Genomic DNA, 19,505 nt, shown 5'->3' with positions numbered 1-19,505 from the left:
GCCCGACGCGGGGCTCGAACCCACGAACTGTGAGATCATGACCTGAGCCGAAGTCGGATGCTCAACCAACCGAACCACTCAGGTGTCCCTATATTGGAGAATTTCTGTAACATAAAAAGGCTTTATTCAAAAGCAGCCTTACCTCCTTTTAAAAAGACCAAAAACCAGGATCATAACTTAGAAACATACAGAACCCTAATCTGACAACGTAGAAAAAAATATAACAACAACTACAATTAAATCTAAATTGACATTCTGATCTATGGAATTAAAGAGAAAATAAAATATTGTGTGAAAATTCCTTCACATTAGGACCACTGCTTCATTTTCTCTTTATCCAACTCAAAACTCGTTATCTCTAAAAACTATAATGTGGTCAATACGGTGTATTTCTGCCTTAATAAGACTATAATCCGAATACGTTCACACACAATGATCAAAAATAAAGGAAAAATTAAACGTGATAGGAGTAAAACAACTGCCTGGGAAGGTCACCGCTCGGTCAAGACTGGAATCCAACCTTCTAGGCAGCAGCCGCTGCTGGGTTTTGCTTTTTAAGTTTTCAAGGACAGAACGGTAACACCACAACCTTCTTTTGCCTTTACGTGGAACTATGTACATCTGGCTGCAGGTAAGGTTTCAGACCTACACTGCTCAAGGCCACAGCCGAGGTTTCCGTAGGGACTGGCACTCAAACGGCCTCCTGCGCATTCTCTGGCTGATACACGACATAGCAGGGTCTGTCACTTTGCATACACGGGTCCAACGGAAAGACCGTTGCGTAAAACTTGCTGTCCTGTGAGGGGACCAGGATTCTCTTCTTGTTCAGTCAACGTGGCGGTGGCGGGGTTACCGCGGGCACAACGGTCTGAAGCATTTCACCGCACAAAAGCCGGTCGGGAGAGAACCGCGGCTCTCAGCCGTTACATAAAAACCTACCTCCTTCCATTCGTGGTGTGCTCCCTCTATCCTAGGTCAGCAAATACCACGTGTCCTCAAGTCTACGCGGCACGTTTGTTTTCTGTTTCGAAAAGCACAACACTACGTGTGTGACCCCAATTCCAGGACGCTATTGCCTCTCGGTTTTTATTTTACGGTCAAGTCCGCCGAAGGTCCCAGTGAATCAGCTGCAGCCTCTGACCGAGGCTCCAAACCTCGTGTTCCTTTTTGGCTCTTCCCTCCGCCTCACTCCTCTCTCTCATGAGCCGGCAAGTACTCGTTTAACCAAGTGCCTTGTCCTCTCTGTTCCGACTGCTAACACGACCTCCCGGTTCAGGCCCTAATCACCTCGTACACAGGTTGTAACGGTCTGTCTGACTCCCTCTTTCAAACCACATTACACAGATCTTCTAAACCCCAGTTTCCTAAAGAATGTGGATCATGTAACTCCCCAGCTACAAAATCTTTATTGGTTTCTAAAGCCTTGGAATAAGCTACCACTCCTCAGCAGAGCATTCCAAAAGTTTTGAGCCAAACTGACGTTTTCAGTTTTAGCTCCCAAGGGCCTCCTCTCCCGTCTAACATCCTTGTGCCCTCTCTCAAACACACCTTGACTGTTTCTACCTCGAAATCTTTGACTATGCCATTTTTTCCATCTAACTGTAACATGGCTGCTCCCCCATCATTCAATTATAAAATCCTAGCCATCTCTTAAGACCTAGCTCAAATGCACCTTCTTCTTGAAGCTTTTCTGGATCACATTTTTGTTTCCTAGAATGCTTAAGAGGATTTTTTTTTCATTAAAAAAAAAAATGTGGCGTGTTGATGGAGGGAACACTCAAGGAGTCCCACTTATTCAGGAAGAAAAGTGATTTTTTTAAAATCCACATCTATTTTGGGGTGCCTGGGTGGCTTAGTCGGTTAAGCGACCGACTGCGGCTCAGGTCATGATCTCGTGGTTTGTGAGTTCAAGCCCCACGTCGGGCTCTGCGCTGACAGCTCAGAGCCTGGAGCTCACTTCAGATTCTGTCTCCCCCTCTCTCTGCCCCTCTCCTGCTCGCACTCTGTCTCTCTCTCTCAAAAATAAATACATATTAAAAAAATAAATAAATCCACATCTATTTTAATGTTCCCAATTCCTTCCTCCTCTCCCATAAACCAAACAGTTTCCAGGAGTGATTCAAATTAATATGAGTTTAGATGCCATGGTTTACCTCGGGAAGGATTCTCTGCATTAGAAAGCGTAGAGTCAAAGATACCCAAGTATAATGGTGTTCTTTCTCAAGGCCAGCACCTGTTTCTCCCTCAAGAACCACCTAATACTTGGAGTGCCTGGGTGCCTCAGTCAGTTGAGCGTCCGACTTTGGCTCAGGTCATGATCTCACAGTCCTCGAGTTCGAGGCCCGCGTCGGGCTCTGTACTGACAGCTCAGAGCCTGGAGCCTGCTTCTGTGTCCGTGTCTCCCTCTCTCTCTGCCCCTACCCCACTCGCATTCTGTCTCTGTCTCTCTCAAAAATAAATCAACATTAAAAAAAAAAACTTTTAAAGAACCACCTAATACTTAAAATTCTCTCAGAGCCAGTCATTACAGACGTTATAGGCAGAGTAGACTGGTGACCACTACCTGTGATTAAGAGACAAGTTAATTTCCCAGTAAACAAAAGATGGCTATTTTTCATGTGCTCCTGGAGACAGCAACTCGTAACTGTATGGGAAAGGGTACCCCTGTGCAAGTTACACTCATCCATGTTATAGATTGTATTTTTCTTACTTTTATTTTAAAAGTTTCTGAGAGAGAGAGAGAGAGAGAGACAGAGAGACAGAGAGCATGAGTGGGGTAAGAGCAGAGAGGGAGAGAGAGAATCCCCAACAGGATCCACACCGTTAGTGCAAGCCCGAAGTGGGGCTCGAACTCACGAACCGCATGATCATGACCTGAGCCGAAATCAAGAGTCAGATGCTTAACCAACTGAGCCACCCAGACACCCCGTATTTCTATATGGAACACAGACGGGTAGAGAAAAAAATCTTCAAGTTTACCCTAAAATGGCCTTGGGCAAAACTGCCTGTAAATGTCAAAAGATAACTTTCAGAGATACTAGTGCTAAAGACGAGTTATATTTGTCTAAATACAGACCCAGACACATTACGTATGGTACATACAATGTATGACTAAAATTAATCTATGAACAGATATTCAAGTTCATTTAAGCACGGAGTTTAAAAGCCTGATTTAGGATGTTTCCAAATAGAGAAAGGATAGTTGTTGATGAACTAGTGAACTCTGGGTTAAATATGGAGTTGATAGTAATATACCAATGTTGTTTCCTTAGTTTATGTAAGACTTTAACAAGGTTATGTAAGAACTTAACAGTAAGGGGAACTGGATGAGGAGTAGACAAATACTCTTTCTACAATTTTTCTGAAAGCCTAAAATTATTCCAAAATTTAAAAATTATTTAAAAAAAATGTTTAACAGAACTTATTGGAATAACACAAATTGAGTTATTTATAATCACTTTAATTAAAAGATTCCCTTTGAATTAAAAAAGCAGGTTGCTTTATCAGTTAACTTTTCTCCAAAGTAATTTTTAAACTTTGTTTTTTAAGGCTTTGATGTTTTTACACATTCTCGGGTTTACTTGGCAAAGACTATCAATTAGCGAATGGGCTGGTTTTTTTCAGCAGGACCCATGTACAAACATGTGTACATATGTTTTATGGCTTTAATCCCAAACTGGCTAATGCCAAAATAGCCTGATGTACGACATTGCCTGGCACAGCAGATTATCTAAGTAGGGAGTAACCTTCCTTAGAGGGGTTCAGTGCTATTTTCCTAAGTGTGACGTGTGCATTCTTTTGGACCTAGCCATCAAGGAATTCACCAAGAGAAGATAATGCCACAAGCATAAAAAGATGTGTATACAAGGGCATTCACTGTAGCATTATTTATTATAACAAAAAACTTGAAACATAAATAATGGTACACACAGACACCAGCATACTACGTAGCCATCCAGATGTGATATGGATTTATATTATTTAACACTGAAGTATGTCCACATCAGAAAAAAAAAAAAAAAAAAAAAAAAAGACTAAAGAGCCGGCTCATGTCATCTCATTAATGTAAAACCATGTCCTTACAAGTATGTCTTGTACAGTCATACCGAGAGATGTCTCAGGATAGAGTAAGGATGGGGAAGGAGATACTTCTTTTCTTTGTATTTTTCTGAAATCCTTACCTAGTTTTAAATAAGCATGTATAATTCTTTAGAAAAATAATAAAGCTATTTTTTTAATGCTATATTGAGGCAACTTGTCTGCTACTCACAAAAAGTCATTAAAGACAAGTAGCTAAATACGTAATCTTTTTTAAAAATGTGATCCTCTGGGCACCTGGGTGGCTCAGCTGGTTAAGTGCCTGACTCTTGATTTCAGCTCAAGTCATGATCTCATCTTCCTGGGATCGAGCCCCGAGTTGGGCTCTGAGCTGGACATGGGGCCTGCTTAAGATTCTCTCCTTCCCTGCCTCTCTTCCTCTCCCTCTGCCCCAGCCCTGCTCACACTCACATGCTCTCTCTCTCAAAAAAAAAAAAAAAAAAAAAGAAAAGAAAAAGAAAATGGCAAAGTATTTGCTATTAAATTTCGCAAACTGTAACCCTAGAGAGCTAAGGAATAATTACGATATAAAAATATCCAACATTAGCCAAAAGATTATAGGCTGCCAACGTTAACTGTAACATTAGCTACATGACTGTTGCTTATAGATGTGACACACACCATCACAATGTCACGTTTAGCTCCAAACGACTAACTATAGTTATAAATATCAAGTAATTTCATATGGATTCTATTTATAAATATGTATACTGCTTACAGTGTTCTTACTTTAGCTCAGAAGACGGGTCAGTAGGCTTTTTCTGCACAAGCAAACACAAATCTGTCCTCTTGTCAAGGACTTCTCATTCCAAATCAATGGATTTGGGAACTGCAGGAGAACTTACAACACATTCGATATTCTCGGTTATAAGAGAGACAAGGAAACAGAGGCTCAGAAAAGTTAAATGGCTCCTTTAAAGGTCAACAGCTGGCTGACGGTAGAGCTGGGCCTACCACCCAGATTCTGGTCATAAGGCTCCAAATGATGACTAAAATCAAAAAAATGTTGACCATTATTAGGTGCTGACAGAGATGCAGAACTGGAACTCTCAGGTTTCTGGTGGGGATGCAAAGGAGCACGTTGACCCTGGAAAACACACCTGACATACACACTACATGACCCAGCAACCCTGTTCCTAGGTATGCACTCTAGAGAAATGAAAACTTACAGTCGCTCTGAAAGCCGTCCGTGAGCATTTACGGAGGCTTTGCTTAGAATCACCAAAAACTGGAAACAATCCAAATGGCCTTCAACAGGTGAATGGAAAAACAGTGCGATCCATCCACAGAATAGGACAGAATATTACTTGGCAATAAAAAGGAACACAATGTTGATACCTACAAAAACTAGGACGAATCTCAAAGGTATTATGCTGAAAGCAGTCTCAAAGGGTTACACGCGGTATGATCCCATTTAGGTAACATTCTCCACAAGAGAAAACACTCATGATGAACAACAGATCAACGGCTGCCAGGTTCGGAGGGTGGGGGAGTGCACTGTGGCAGGAGTGTTTCCAGACAACGGAACCGTTCTGTCTCCTGACTGTGGCAGCGGTTACACGAGTCCGTAACATGTACTGATGTTCACAGAACTGCACACGTACCAAAGTGTCAATTTCACTGTACATTAACTTAAAAATTAAAACGAATGCCTTACGCAGTCTCTGGGTTCTGAAAGTCAGAAATATTTCTGGGCTTTTAAATTCGGTTTTTTTAAACTTCAGTTTTTAATTAGCAAAATAAAATGATTTAATGGGTCCTTTCTTATAAAATCTCATTGCCAAGAAAAGAACATATTTAACTTGGCAAGTTACATAACCTCACTTTGTCTCAATTTCCCTGCTGGTAAAATGGGGTAATAATACACTACCTCAAAGGGTTATATGAGGATTAAATGGCAAGTGCTTTGTAAAGGTTGATAAGTAGCAAAAATACAGACACTATATATAACTTTGGGTACAGAAATGAAAGACAATGCCAACCATGTAACTTTTAAGTTTTTATCCTTCTGGAGAACGAGGTTCTGATAAGTGCTTTTCTGATAGGGCGGTCTCTGAAACACAGTTCCACCCTGGAGTCTGATTTTCACACAGAAGTAAACATTCACCACTGAGTCCTTGCTATACGTTTATTCTGTACTCATTCTACATAAGCAAATGATTGTCTAAACCAGGCTGTGTGTTAAAGAAAGTTATACTATACAGCTAAAAATATCTTTCTATATGGGGTGCCCGGGGGGGCTCAGTGGGTCAAAGTGTCTGACTTCGGCTCAGGTCACGATCTCGCAGTTAGGGGGTTCGAGCCCCGCGTCGGGCTCTGTGCAGACAGTTCGAGCCTGGAGCCTGCTTCCTCTGCTTCTGTGTCTCCCCCTCTCTCTGCCCCTCCCCTGCTCATGCTCGGTCTGTCAATAATAAGTAAACATTAAAAAAAAAATGCTTTTTGTTAAGGACGATATAGGGAGGTGATTTTCAAACTGCCCGACCCAACCCAATTTTTTTAAATGAAATAGAATTAAAAAAAAAAAAAACACAACAGAATGCTTCACAAATGGTAAGGGCAAGGTGAGCACTGTTTCATGAAGTCTTGCTTCAGCTGCGGGTAGGGGTACTCGATGTGAGAGAACATCCATGACCACACACGCGCTGCTTTTTACTGTGGGTCACGGTCAGAAAGTTTGAGAAAGAGCGCTATGGAGAACTCAATAAACAGTTTTAGACGGAGAACGGTCCCATTCTGCAACATCTGGCCTCTGTGGACAAATCTTTTTAGTGTTCACTAAAACCTGTTCACCACCTGACCTTAGAAGTCATCCTCAAAGAAAAAAATCTAACTTTCCACTGGAGCTGATGAAAAGGTCAGAGAGAGAATGGGAGGCAGAACAAACTACCTCTTGGACATCGTTACAATACCCGACAAGGTGGAACAGGGGCACGAGTGTATACGTCCTTTACCACGACCTGACCGGAAGAAACCAGCCACATGGAAGTAGAAATTTTTTATACTATGCATGTATTTTCCAAATTTAATTTGACCATTGTTGTCTCTGAGCAACATTAAGTTTAACTTACAAGATTTAAATATATTTTACGTAGGGGCGCCTGGGTGGCCCAGTCGGTTAGGCGTCCGACTTCGGCTCAGGCTGTGATCTCGCGGTCTGTGAGTTCAAGCCCCGCGTCGGGCTCTGCGCTGACAGCTCAGAGCCTGGAGCCTGCTGTGGATTCTGGGTCTCCCTCTCTCACGCTCTCACTCTCTCTCCAAAATAAATAAACATTGAAAAAAAATTTTTTTTAAATACCTTATGTCAAACAAGCAAATATTTTCTTTTGGAGCAGAAGGAGATGCCCATTAGGATCAGAAAAGTTAAAATGTGTCTGCCTTGGGGGCGCCTGGGTGGTTCAATTGGTGACGCGTGGCACTCTTGGATTTCGGCTCAGGTCAATGATCTCAAGGCTCCTAAGTTCAAGCCCTGCACTGGACTCCAGGCTGACAGCTCGGAGCCTGCTTGGGATTTTCTCTCTGCCTCTCCCCTGCTCATGTGCGCGTGCACGGTCTCTCAAAATAATAAACTAAAAATAAATAAATAAATAAATAAATAAATAAATAAATAAATAAAACCTTATTACAGTTTAGAAAACTACCTAGCTTATTTCTTCTGTAGACTAAATAAACTAAATGTGACTTCAGTGTGCTAAATCCAACAAAGTCAATGCTACAATTGCTACCTGCCTCGTAGCATCAGCCCAGTGAGGTGCCTCATAGCAGTGTTTCTCAACTTCAGCGCGGCTGACGTGTTAGAGCAGAGAGATCATCCTTTGTTATGAGGGGCCGTCCTGGGCCCTGTAGCATGTTTAGCCACATCTCTGGCCGGTAGCCCCACCACACCCCCCCGCCCCCCCCCTGGCCCAGGGCCTCCTTGTGTCAAATCAGAGCTATCTCCAGACCTTGCCGACTATCTCCCGGAGGTAAAATCGCCCTTGGTTGAACTACTGCTTTATAAATTTGTATTTTAATCGCGATTTCCACGTTTGGGCAGTAAGAGGGAGAAAATGGCAATACTGCAATTACAGCAAAAAAAAAAAAAATGTGATCAAATGCAGTTTTCAATGGAAATGACGACGCCTCAGCAGTTATTATGGTTCGTGGGCACATACAATTACATTCCACCGACCAACCCGGCAGGGCGACCAAATTTCAAAATATTCAACACCAGGTTGACTGTGTTGCCGTAAATTTCTCCTGTTGCTATGTGTTTAAAACCCCGAGTTTCCAAAAAGTTTAATTATACCACGGTTATAAAAATATTAACTAAACACTTTTAATAACTAGCAATGCAAGAAGGATTATTATATGAATATTCTGAAATGAAGCAGTAAAAGAAATATTTAGCAGTTACAAAGACAAACCTTTCAAGAGATGTAACTATTTTTAAGACCTATTCTGTCACATTAAGCCCCTCTTTTGGGATGAAAATACATAGGGTTTGCTTGTAGATTGACTTCAGAATTCTCTTAATATGGTACAACTCCAAGCTAGGTTTGAAAATTTCAAACCATTTAAAAAATGGTTTGAAATCATTCCCACTAAATATTTCAAAATGTAATTTAAAATAGGGCATTATCATTTCCCTCCGGAGAGGTGAGGGACACTTTTCTAAATTAAAAAAAAAAAATTATTATTAGGTATACATCCACATGGATCAAACATTTTAAGAAGAAAGTATAGCGGATAGAACACCACTACTCACGACAGCCAAGACCAGAAATAACCCAAATGCCCATCAATGGGAGAATGGACAAATAAATTATTACAGTATATGCAACTGAATATTACATGAGGCAAAATGAGTTATTACACGCGAAAGTAAGAGTGAATGTTATAAACATAATTTTGAGTGAAAGACACCACACACAAATCAAATGAGCAATCCTGTACTCCACTTATACACCGCTTAGAGATTTTCCACAGCCATACGTGGTTTTCTCATTCTTTTTTACGGCTATAAAATTTATCCTGCTGCGTGAACATACCCTAGTTTATTTACCCAATTTCTATACAGATGGACATTTAGGTTTTTTCCAAACTTTTGTTGAGTTTATCTGGAGGACTCTGTCTGCTCTGGAGGCTACAAAGAAAACTGCCCGGCTCTCTAATAAGGATCTTTCAGGCAAGGGAACTTCAAATCCCCTCCTCTTAGGAGGAACTGGGTAAAAAAAAACACAGATTTATCCGTACAACTGAAACATCACACACACACACACACACACACACACACACACACACACACTCCTCACCCCCTCCAAAAACCCAACACTTTATCATATGTGTCAAACAGGCCACTGACGTGACTTGAGACACGTTAAAATGGCACATTTGAAAGGACGAAAACAATTCATGAGGGCCTACTTATACTCATTTCGTAGGCCACACAGGGTAATTAAGAAGTTATATGCCACTGAATCCCCAAAACCGAATCAAAATTCCAAAGCTGAAAAAGTCTAAATTCCAAAGCTCTTCACGACTATATCCACGACTAGCATCCAAGACAAAAGGGAATCACCCAACACGGTTTACCCTTATGAAACAAATCCGGCCGAGAGTACTGACCCTCGGATGCCACATGCAGAGCAAGGCCCCGAAGTCAGGCAATGGAGCCGCACCCTGCCTCGTTTCTATTTCTGTTCCAACAATCCCTTCTCACCACACGGACTGGTTTACCAAGAAACGTTCAGAAGCACCTCGCTCTCCACTAGGCCCCGTGACGCCAGTACACCAGAAAAAATAACAGTTAAAAGAAAAACAGGCGCGCCTGGGGTGGCTCAGTCGGTCGAGCGTCCGACTTCAGCTCAGGTCACGATCTCCCAGTTCACGAGTTCGAGGCCCGCGTCGGGCTCTGTGCTGACAGCTCAGGGCCTGGAGCCTGCTTCCGATTCTGTGTCTCCCTCTCTCTCTCTCTCTGCCCCTCCCCTGCTCATGAACTGTCCCTCTCTGTCTCTTAAAAAATCAGATAGAACATTTAAAACAACTAAAAAGAAAAATAGCACCCTCGTCCCCAGAGAAAGTTTACTTAGCAAAATGTAGTCTGGTTGAGAAAAAAACACGTAGCTCAATCATCCCAATTTTATTTGTTTAGTCAGTCTGGGCTCACCTGGCTCAAGTCCTCTTATTATGATACATCTGGCCAAGATTAAATTTTTTCAAGTGTTCTGCAAAACCTAAGGCAAATCTAAGGCCATTATTTGCCAATCCCTCTTTATCAGCAATCCAATACTAGTGACTGATTTCCATTGATGGGAAAGCCCCTAGGTGGCTCAATAATACAAGAAAACAGGGATTAACAGATTCCCTTGAGGTAAATCCTAATGCATTACTGATGTGTCTACCTTATCTGAAAAGTCTCTACGTAACTCTTGCGGGTTCGCTGGCTTATCACAACGATATCCGGCAAAAATGACAGAATAATTTAATTCTATGGAACCCAAGAAATTCTATTTTAAAAGCTCCATGCACTGAATAGAACCGTACACATGCCCTCGAATCTACTTTTCGAAGTAATCAATCTCTTACCCTATGTTTTAAAGAGGAAAAAAAAATGTCATATTTTTACAAAACCACCTTTGGGGCTAAAAACAAGGCTAGGGATACACACACACAATCTGTAGGTACAGGCCAAAAGCAGAGAGTTGATAAAATCTGCCAGGTAAGGCGACTTGACTGTTCTTTCCTTCACCCACCGAAGCAAAAATGCCTAAGGCAGTCAGACTTATAACCCTAATGACAGTTTATGATCAAAACCTCAGATGAGCAGTGGGAATTCTTTAGGCGAGAATGTCCCTAAGTGTTTCTTAAAATCAAACCTAACTGCTCTATAAACAAACAGATTAACTAAAATAAGCGTCTGATGTCTTCACTGATTCTACCGAGCACTTTATGGCTTACGTTAGCCGTGACAATTTACACAAGGCTTTGCACATGATTCAGCTCTGGACACAGAACGCACCGAGATACGTTAACGTCCCGAAACACCCCTTTCACCACAGAAGCTCTGAACACGCTTAAAACAAGCACAGCCTGCGGGTAAGCGCTGTAGAAACTGGAGCTAAGTCTTACGGTCTCCACCACATTCAGCCAGCCATAGAGCAACAAATCAAAGTTCCAACAAGCACACTGCACCTGCAAGACTCCGGTGCACTCCAAGTCAAATATTTGCAATTTTTTTCCTCCCAAATCTGCACAAGTGAAACACCGGACCTCTTGCAAACCAGAATGATCTGCATTTTCCCTCAGCAGCCATTCCTGCCATTTACTGCCTCCTTAACAGGTACATGTGCCAGGAACTGCCAGAAGCTTGCACACAGCATCTCTAATCTTCATAACAAATCCCATTCTCCTGGTGAGGTAACTGAGGCCAGAGAGATCAAGGTGATACGCCCGCTGCCATACAGCCAGTAACTGCTAAAAGCCTGGAGTGAAGGGTGATTTTTTTTTTTTTTTAAACCGTTCGCTTTCACAGTTTACTTCTTCGATAGGCTCCAGACAATTCAAAAGCAAAATCCCATCAGTAGCGCTGCTGATCAACTGTTTTCTACAGACTTGAAAAGTATCGTCTTACCACACTACAAGATTACTTCCCATACTCAGAGCAGAAATGGAAACAGCTCTGGGCGTCGCGACTCGGATCTTGAGGCCACAGTTGCGGAAAGTAGGTGCTGTCTCCCTTGAGTAGGAGCTGCTGATCTGAAACGTCCTAAGGGAAGGGTGTCTGAAGAAGGGTGTTAAAGAAGCTAAAGCAAGCTGTTTGTATTAACGAGTGACCTGCTGGCGCTACTACTCCTTAAGTGTTCCACTGCTAGGCGACTGTTTTCCACCCTTCCAAGCTCTGAATCTGGCAGTCAGAACTCTGGTCTCACAGCCATAGGTGTTACAGGATCAGCTGCTCTGCGGTGTGTGGGTGTTTAACTAGGTAAGCGACTAGTTAGAAGCGGTGCAGCAATATTCAATCAAGGAAGCACACTGCCCCCCTGAGATTTTAACGATCTGGCACCACACTAGGCTGACAAAGAAAAGTAACATATTTGCAACTCTGAGATGGTCTGGGCTTAGGATAGGCAAATAATTTCCGACAGTAAAACTTCAGGCATGACATGAACAAAAAAATATAAAACAAGCCTGTAATACAAGCCACTTCAAGCATGTTTATGAGATAATAAAAAGTGCAATATTTGCAATCTCAGCATGCTTTCAAACTTCATAGGGTACACGGCATAATTATTAGAATAAATGCTATTCTTCAGGTGTGTGGAACAGGTTCTTTGCAAGATTCCAAGGCTCCCTTGCCTTCCAAAAAGCTGTTAATACCATGAATTCCTCGGCCTCTCAGAACCCCCCAAAAAAACGCAAAAAATATGAAGGTCTCAAAGGATTCTTTATGGAAAAAATATTGTTGGAAATGTAAGCTCCCAGAAAGCCGGGGCCTGTGTTTCTTTAATGTCACTGCCCATCACAGCACCATCACAAGCTGGAATAAATCTCTCTTGGTTGAAATATAATCAGAAGGCAAAAGCTGGATGCAGAGTGATTTAAACAAGAATAGCTGATATTTATCCCAGGATGGTGCAACGTTACTGTCCAGTTCTAAGTTCTAAACATGGAGACCGAATTCCCTAACTGCAGTTCAGATCTTTCCATTAAACCAAAACTTTAAAAGAAGATGATTCTGATGGCAGTGCCACCCTGAATGAAGACATGAAATCATATTTAATAAAGGTGGAAAAACTCTGCACGGAGAAGGTGCTCTATTATGGGAATGATAAAGCCTTCTTTTAAGAAACCAAATCAACCTCAATCAACACATAAACATTCCGGATAGTCATCATGAAACAGACCACCGACTTTGATGCTGAAATGTGCTGCATTTAGAATACGGTGCAAGGAGCATGCATCATCCATTGGTCAAATTGGGACAAATTGTTTTGAGTCCAGTTTTAACTTTTTCTGAAATTCGCACATCTCCTTCTTACAGGAAGACAGGGAATGATGCCTTACAAATACGTGACCCACTGTAATCAAGGAACAAAACACAAGGATACATATATAATCCACTTTGTTATCTGAGCTTGCTGCTCAGAACCAAAGTACTGTAATGCCAAACCTTGGGAAACAAAACACAGAACTCAAGTTCCTTTCACTTTTGCATAATATAGATCTTAACCTGAGGTCCCAGGACTAGCTTCAAGGGGACTGTAATTGCATACAAAATTGTGTGTGTCTCTTTCACTAAGAAGACAGCCCCTAAAGGCTTCGGTGACCCCACAGAAAGGTTAAGAACCGCTGAAGCAGACATTTCCAGAATCCCTACAACTCAGAGGTGCACATTTTAAACAAAAGTATACTAAAGGTAGTATCTATCTGAATACATGTGCACAGTCCTGATACAGACAACCAAGATGCCCTGCCAGTCCCGACCATCACGGTTCAGTTGACCACTCTCAAATCAGCCGGAGGCGGGAACATCACCTGCATTCAACACACACACACACACACACACACACACACACACACACACGCCAGCCCCTCATTCCTTACGCATACACATGTTGTCAACAAAGCATGTGCTAGTTGCCATTCCCAGAACAATACAGGCCTGGCCATCTCTGGAAAAAAATACACATTCTTCCCCAAATTATTACCCTATTTATTTACTGCACCTTGACGACTGATGTTAAACCTCATCACAAAATAAACGAAATACCCACACACCCTATGTATCTCATCAACTGAGGAAAAAAGCACCACTCAGTGATTACTGAGGGTACACAGGAGATGCCTATCAGCAAAACACTCTGATAACGACGCTTGAACATGGGGACAATCAGAGACAGACTCACGCAGGAACATCCTGAGGACATGGTTGTGGAAAGAATCCTTTTCCAAAGGCAAGAGCACATTCCTTTGATTGGCACAAGCCATTCCTGACAATGGATCCGCGATGACAGGGGCTGCTCTGGCAATCAGGAAGTGTGTGTGTGTGCGCGCGTGTGCGTGTGTGTGTGTGTGTGTGTTGTGGGGGAGGGATGTACTAGATGTGATCAAAGACTGGCCCTCTTCAAAGAACAGCATATGGGATCTCAAATCGTGAAGACAGACTTCGAGGGTGAGGCAGGGGCATTTATCATTTCTACAGGAGACATCCCTCGACAATGAACATGTTCGGCGCAGATGTAACGGGGGTGTCACTACCTTTACTGTCTCCCATCTAAGAATCTTAAGTAGAGCCTGATTGGAGGGGTGGAGGAGGTGGGGGAGGAGAAAGGTCTGCATTACCCTCTGGGGTGAGTGCTGGGCGGGTATACACTGGATGCATTTTATCTCAGGCGGCACAATACTCCGGGGGTTGGAGGTTTGGGCGCAGCCGCAGGGCCGGGGAGGCAGTGGGTGCAAGCCACCAGCTGCAGGGCAGGGGAAGGCTCGCAGGAGGACCGGTGCAAACCTCCCTCGGCCCGCTAACCCAGGCAACCCCAGCCTCCCCTCGGGCCTCGGGGCGAGCGGGCTCTCTGCAAAACTGGAGCCCGGCCCGGGTCCGGGAGCGAGGGGGCGAAGGAGCAGGAGCGGGCGCCCCCGGCCCGAGCTCGCGGCCGGAGGAGCGCAGCGCCCCGGGCCTCCCCGCCGGATGGGGGCTGCTCCGGCCTAGCGCACGCAGCTGCCTCGGCGAAGGGTTAACCCGGCGCCCGAGCCCCGGCCGGCCCGGCGGGCGGCGGAGAGGAAGGGCTGCTGCAAGGGGCGCAGCCGCGACTGTGGCGTGTGCGTGGGGGGCAGGGGCCCCTACTCACCCTGGCCGGCCGCCTCCGCCTCCGCCGCCCCGACCGCCGCCTCGGCGGTCCATCCTGCGGCGGGGGGCCTGTAGCCGCGGCGCTCGAGTAACAACCGCCGGCCGGGCCGGCCCCTCCCCCCCGCCCAACGTCTGTCCTCAGGGCCGCTCCGCAGACCCGGCCTCGGCCGCCGCCGCCGCCGCCGCCGCCGCAGCGCTACGTGGCCGCCGCTCCGACGTCTCGCGACTCCCTTCCGAGCGCGCGAGGGCGAGCGGGGCCGGCGGGGCGGGCGGCGCGCGGGGAGGGAGGCAGGGGAGGGGGTGTGCGTGTGTGGTTGTGTGTGCGGAGCCGGGGGCAGGGAGGGAGGGCGAGCGGCGGCGAGAGCGCGCGCGCGCCCGCGGCCCCGTCCCTCGCCCGCCCCCCCGCCCAACGGGGAGCCGACACCTCCCTCCGCCCGCCCCCCTGGCATCCCGGCCGCTGGGCGCGGCGGCGCGCATGCGCAGCCCCCTCGGGCCGGCCCCGGCGCACCTTTTCTCCCCGCTGCCACAATGTGAGCGCCCCGCCGCCCAGATAACCGCCGGCTCCCGCTCCACCCCCGCCCTCCCCCACTCCGCCCACTGCCGAGCGCCCAGGTAAAGGCGTGGACTGCGCGTGCGCGCCGCCCTCCCGGGGTCTGGGGGCGTGGTTGCTGAAAGGAAGCCAAGTCGCAGAGTGGGAGGGAGCTTGGGGCAGAGGGTGGGAGCCTCCCTGAAGTAGGGGCGGGTGAGGATTCAGGGGAAGGTAAAGTGAAGAAGGGGGACCAAAGTAGGAAAGCGGGCCCAAGGGAGACTCGGAAGTAAGAGAGCCCTTGGCTTATGAAATTTAAAAAAAAAAAAAAAAAAATCTTGACTGCGGCCTCTGTTCCTGGAGGGTAGTGTGAGTGACAGAGGACAGAAATAAAGCAGGTAAAAATATAAGCAGTAGTGGTCGTTCACTAGATAGATGGGACAACTAGTAAACACTGGAGAAATTTAGAGATTGCCGGAGTGGTCAGAAACACCAACTTAGAGCCACGTTTGTTCTGCGGCCAGGAATAGGGAAGGGGATGCATGTGTGCTTGAGGCACAGAACTGCTATAAGAAAGGAGCCCTCCATTGAAAGGATTACAGCATTATGACTAATTAGCTATTAATCATTAATATAATTAATGGTACTATTAGCTAACAAGGTAGCATTTATCCAAGTTCAGAGCCAAGAGCGGGTGATCATAATTACAAGTGCTTGGAGTACAGAGAGGGGGAGTAAAGCAGGTGAGGCGAAGGCCCAAGGAGGAGAGGACCCAAGAGGGCAGCTTGGAGGGGGAGGTTGACCTTTCCCCACCATAAACCAAACCCCCCTGATGTTTCCCAAATCTTACCTCCATTGGAACTCCTCATCCAACTTCCGTTATTAAAAGCACGCTTAACAAATGTCCTGGCATTAAGACCTACCTCTCTATACATTTTCAACATGGTGCAGCTACTTCGCGCCAAAATAGCCACCCGTGCCCCTCAAAACTAGTCCTACAGCAAGTGAAAGGACCCGAATCTGGCATAGGGTTAGGGAAGAGATTGAAACTTGATACACAAGGCCTAGCTCTGTCCTTGGGCCCTTCTGAAAACAGGTTTTTTTTATTACACTTGGACTCCACACTCCAGAGAGTGTAATTTGGCACCTTTGGGTCGTGTTCCTCAGTAGTGAGTGTCTTCAGTGGATAAACACGAAAAAATGATGTCCTAATTCAGCAGGTAGAGAGAAAAGCTTCAGGGCAGAGCAGGAGGAAATAACCATGCGTTAGACTTAGGGGCACCTGGTTGGCTTAGTTGGTGGAGCGTGCGACTCTTGATCTCGGGTTGTCAGTTCAAGCCCCGTGCTGGGTGTGGAGATTACTTAAAAAAAGAAAACTTAAAAAAAAAAAAGGGAAGACTCAGATTTAATGTAAAAAAGAACTTGGCATCCATGGGGGGTGGTGAGCCCAGAATATCTGACTGGGAGGTCTAGTTTTGCCTTCTAGGACATTTGATCAATGCCCTACTCTGCCGATCAGGGCAATCCAGCTTGGAAGAGGGAAGTGCAGAACAAAGGCTAGAGAGGTAACCTTCCAAGCTTCTATGACTCTCCACTCACAGGCCAACCCTCTGAAGGGCTCCTAGTAGTTAGAATAGTCATATTATTACTTTCTATTTGAGGAGTGCTTTATGGTTTCTGCAGAGAGGTTACGTCCATTATCTCATCAGATCTTCCAACAATCCTGTGAGGCAGGCAAGACAGGAATTATTCCCAGTGAAGGAAATTTGGGCCAAGGAATGTTTAATGGCTCAGTCAATCACTCACCCCAGAAAACAATGGAGGGTTTGACTCCGAAAAACTGCTACATGTTCCTGTGGAGTAAAAACAGGTAGCCTTGGCAAGTGAGAGAGAATAATTTTAATATTCAGTTCTACATTTGCATCTCCTTTATTTCACGTTTCCTTCCCCCACCCCCCTTTTTTCAATCCAGGACCCTAGGACTCGTCCCCGTGTATTCGAGGCCTTGGTGACTGGTACTTTGGAAGGAGTTGGGTCTTGGGCTAGCAAGGAGATCCCGGTTTCTCTGCTGTCCCTTAACTTTTCCCTTTCGTGCATCGACCCACAGAAGAGGGCTACCGGCCAGTGTCCTCGCTCAACATGTCACAAGAAGGAGCATTTGCTCTCAGCCAGACTCCCTCATTCCATGCCTCCCTTCTTCAGCTGCTGGCATTATAGCTCAGCAGGCATTACAGACAACATTTAGCACCTACATCTGGCCTTACTGGAACATCAGGCTTCTTTCACCCTGGTTTCCTGGCCTTGGATAGTCCTTCACTAATTTCTTCATTAAGAGAGTGGACAAAGGCAAACCGTAAGAGACTCTTAAAAACTGAAAGTAAACTGAGGGCTGATGGGGGGTGAGAGGGAGGGGAAAGTGGGTGATGGGCCTTGAGGAGGGCACCTGTGCAGATGAGCACTGGGTGTTGTATGGAAACCAACGTGACAATAAATTTCATCTTAAACAAAAGAAGTATTGAAGCAATCCTGTATACCTGAAACTAACATAACATTGTATACCAATTATACTTCCATAATAAAATAAATTAGGAATAAAAAAAAAAGAGAGTGGGAGAGTGGACAAAACCCAGTACAAGCCACTAAAAAAACAAAAACAAAAACAAAAAAAAGTTTACTACACACACACACACACACACAGGAATATTAGCCATAAAAGCAGATGAGATCTTGCCACTTACAATAAACAGGGATGGATCTGGAGGGCACTATGCTAAGTGAACTAAGAGAAAGACAAATACCATATGCTGTCACTTAGAAGTGGAATCTACAAAGCAAAACAATGAGTTGACCAAGCAAAAGCAGAATCAGACCTACGAAGGCACAGAACACAGTGGTGGTGGCCAGAGCGGAAAAAAGTGTGGGGTTGGGCGAAAGGGAAGGAGGGGAGTGGGAGATGCAGGTTTCCTGTCCCGGGATGAATATATCACAGGAATGAAAGGCGCAGCATAGAGAATCGTGTAGTTAATGATACGGTAATAGCATTATATGGTGGCGGGTGGTGACCACGCTGGAGGTGAGCCCAGCATACGGTAGAGGCTGAATCCCTGTCGTGGCATTGAAAGGAACGTGGCGTTGCATGTCGACTCTACTCCGACGATAAATAAACAATAAAAAGTTTTAGTATGAAGATCTGCACACTTTGACGGTTCTACCAGACTTGGAACCGGGGGCCTGGTCATAGTCCCTTAGATTCTCATTCTCGTGGTGCCGCAACCCTCGCTCAATCCTTTCACCTATTAGACTTCGTAAAAGCCTACAAATAGGCTTTGTAACAGCCGGCGTTACCCGGTTCTTATGAGTCTTCCAGATGTGACGCCCGGAATTCTATTCGAGAAAGTTGACTTTGTTCGTTAATATCTTACAATGCCCTTCCTTTGCTGAGAAGCACTATCCGGTTCCTATCTCAAAGCCCTCGATACAAGAAGCTGCCCCCTTTGCAGAATGGATAAAGCTGGCCCGGGCTCTCCTTTTTTTACTCACTTTTTCTCATATCTCCAAGTGACGGTGTTTAGAGACAAGTCAGAAAGCTGGGCTTTTGCGTTTCTGCCATAAGGCTTGCGTGTGTATGAGGTGTCGCGCACAGGTCTGTGTTTATGTCCAATCTTACAGGGATGTGAGCCAAGGGTACTTTCATTCGGTGCCCCCTCACCTCCCCCCACCCCTACTTGTTTTAAAAAGGTAAGCTAGGGGCGCCTGGGGGGCTCAGTCGGCTAAGTGTCCGACTTCGGCTCAGGTCATGATCTCACAGTTCGTGAGTTCGAGCCCCGCATCGGGCTCTGTTGCTGACAGCTTAGAGCCTGGAGCCTGCTTCAGATTCTGTGTCTCCCTCTCTCTCTCTGCTCCTCCCCGGTTCATGCTCTGTCTCTCTCTCCTTCAAAAATAAATTTAAAAAAAATTATTAAAAAAAAAAAGGTAAGCTAAATGCCAGGGAGTCCTAGAAGAAGAAGAGAGGATACCCTCAAAGGCCAGACCCACGAATACATTTGTTTTGCGTTG

At 45.2% G+C, this 19,505-nt stretch overlaps 1 protein-coding gene across 1 annotated transcript in view; it reads right to left on the bottom strand.

The window, feature by feature from the left end:
- ZNF652 (zinc finger protein 652) overlaps window positions 1–15,151 on the bottom strand; it is a 52,703-nt gene extending 37,552 nt beyond the window's left edge. Inside the window, exon 1 of the mRNA XM_042914767.1 lies at window positions 14,925–15,151. The gene's annotated coding sequence lies outside the window, so the exon portion shown is untranslated. The remainder of the gene's footprint in view (window positions 1–14,924) is intronic.
- Between the last annotated feature and the right edge of the window lie 4,354 nt (window positions 15,152–19,505).

The sequence above is a fragment of the Panthera leo genome, chromosome E1 (genome assembly GCF_018350215.1).
Source record: "Panthera leo isolate Ple1 chromosome E1, P.leo_Ple1_pat1.1, whole genome shotgun sequence".
NCBI lineage: Eukaryota > Metazoa > Chordata > Mammalia > Carnivora > Felidae > Panthera > Panthera leo.
The sequence above is the reverse complement of the archived record's forward strand: the minus strand, read 5'-3'. Positions and strand labels throughout refer to the sequence as shown.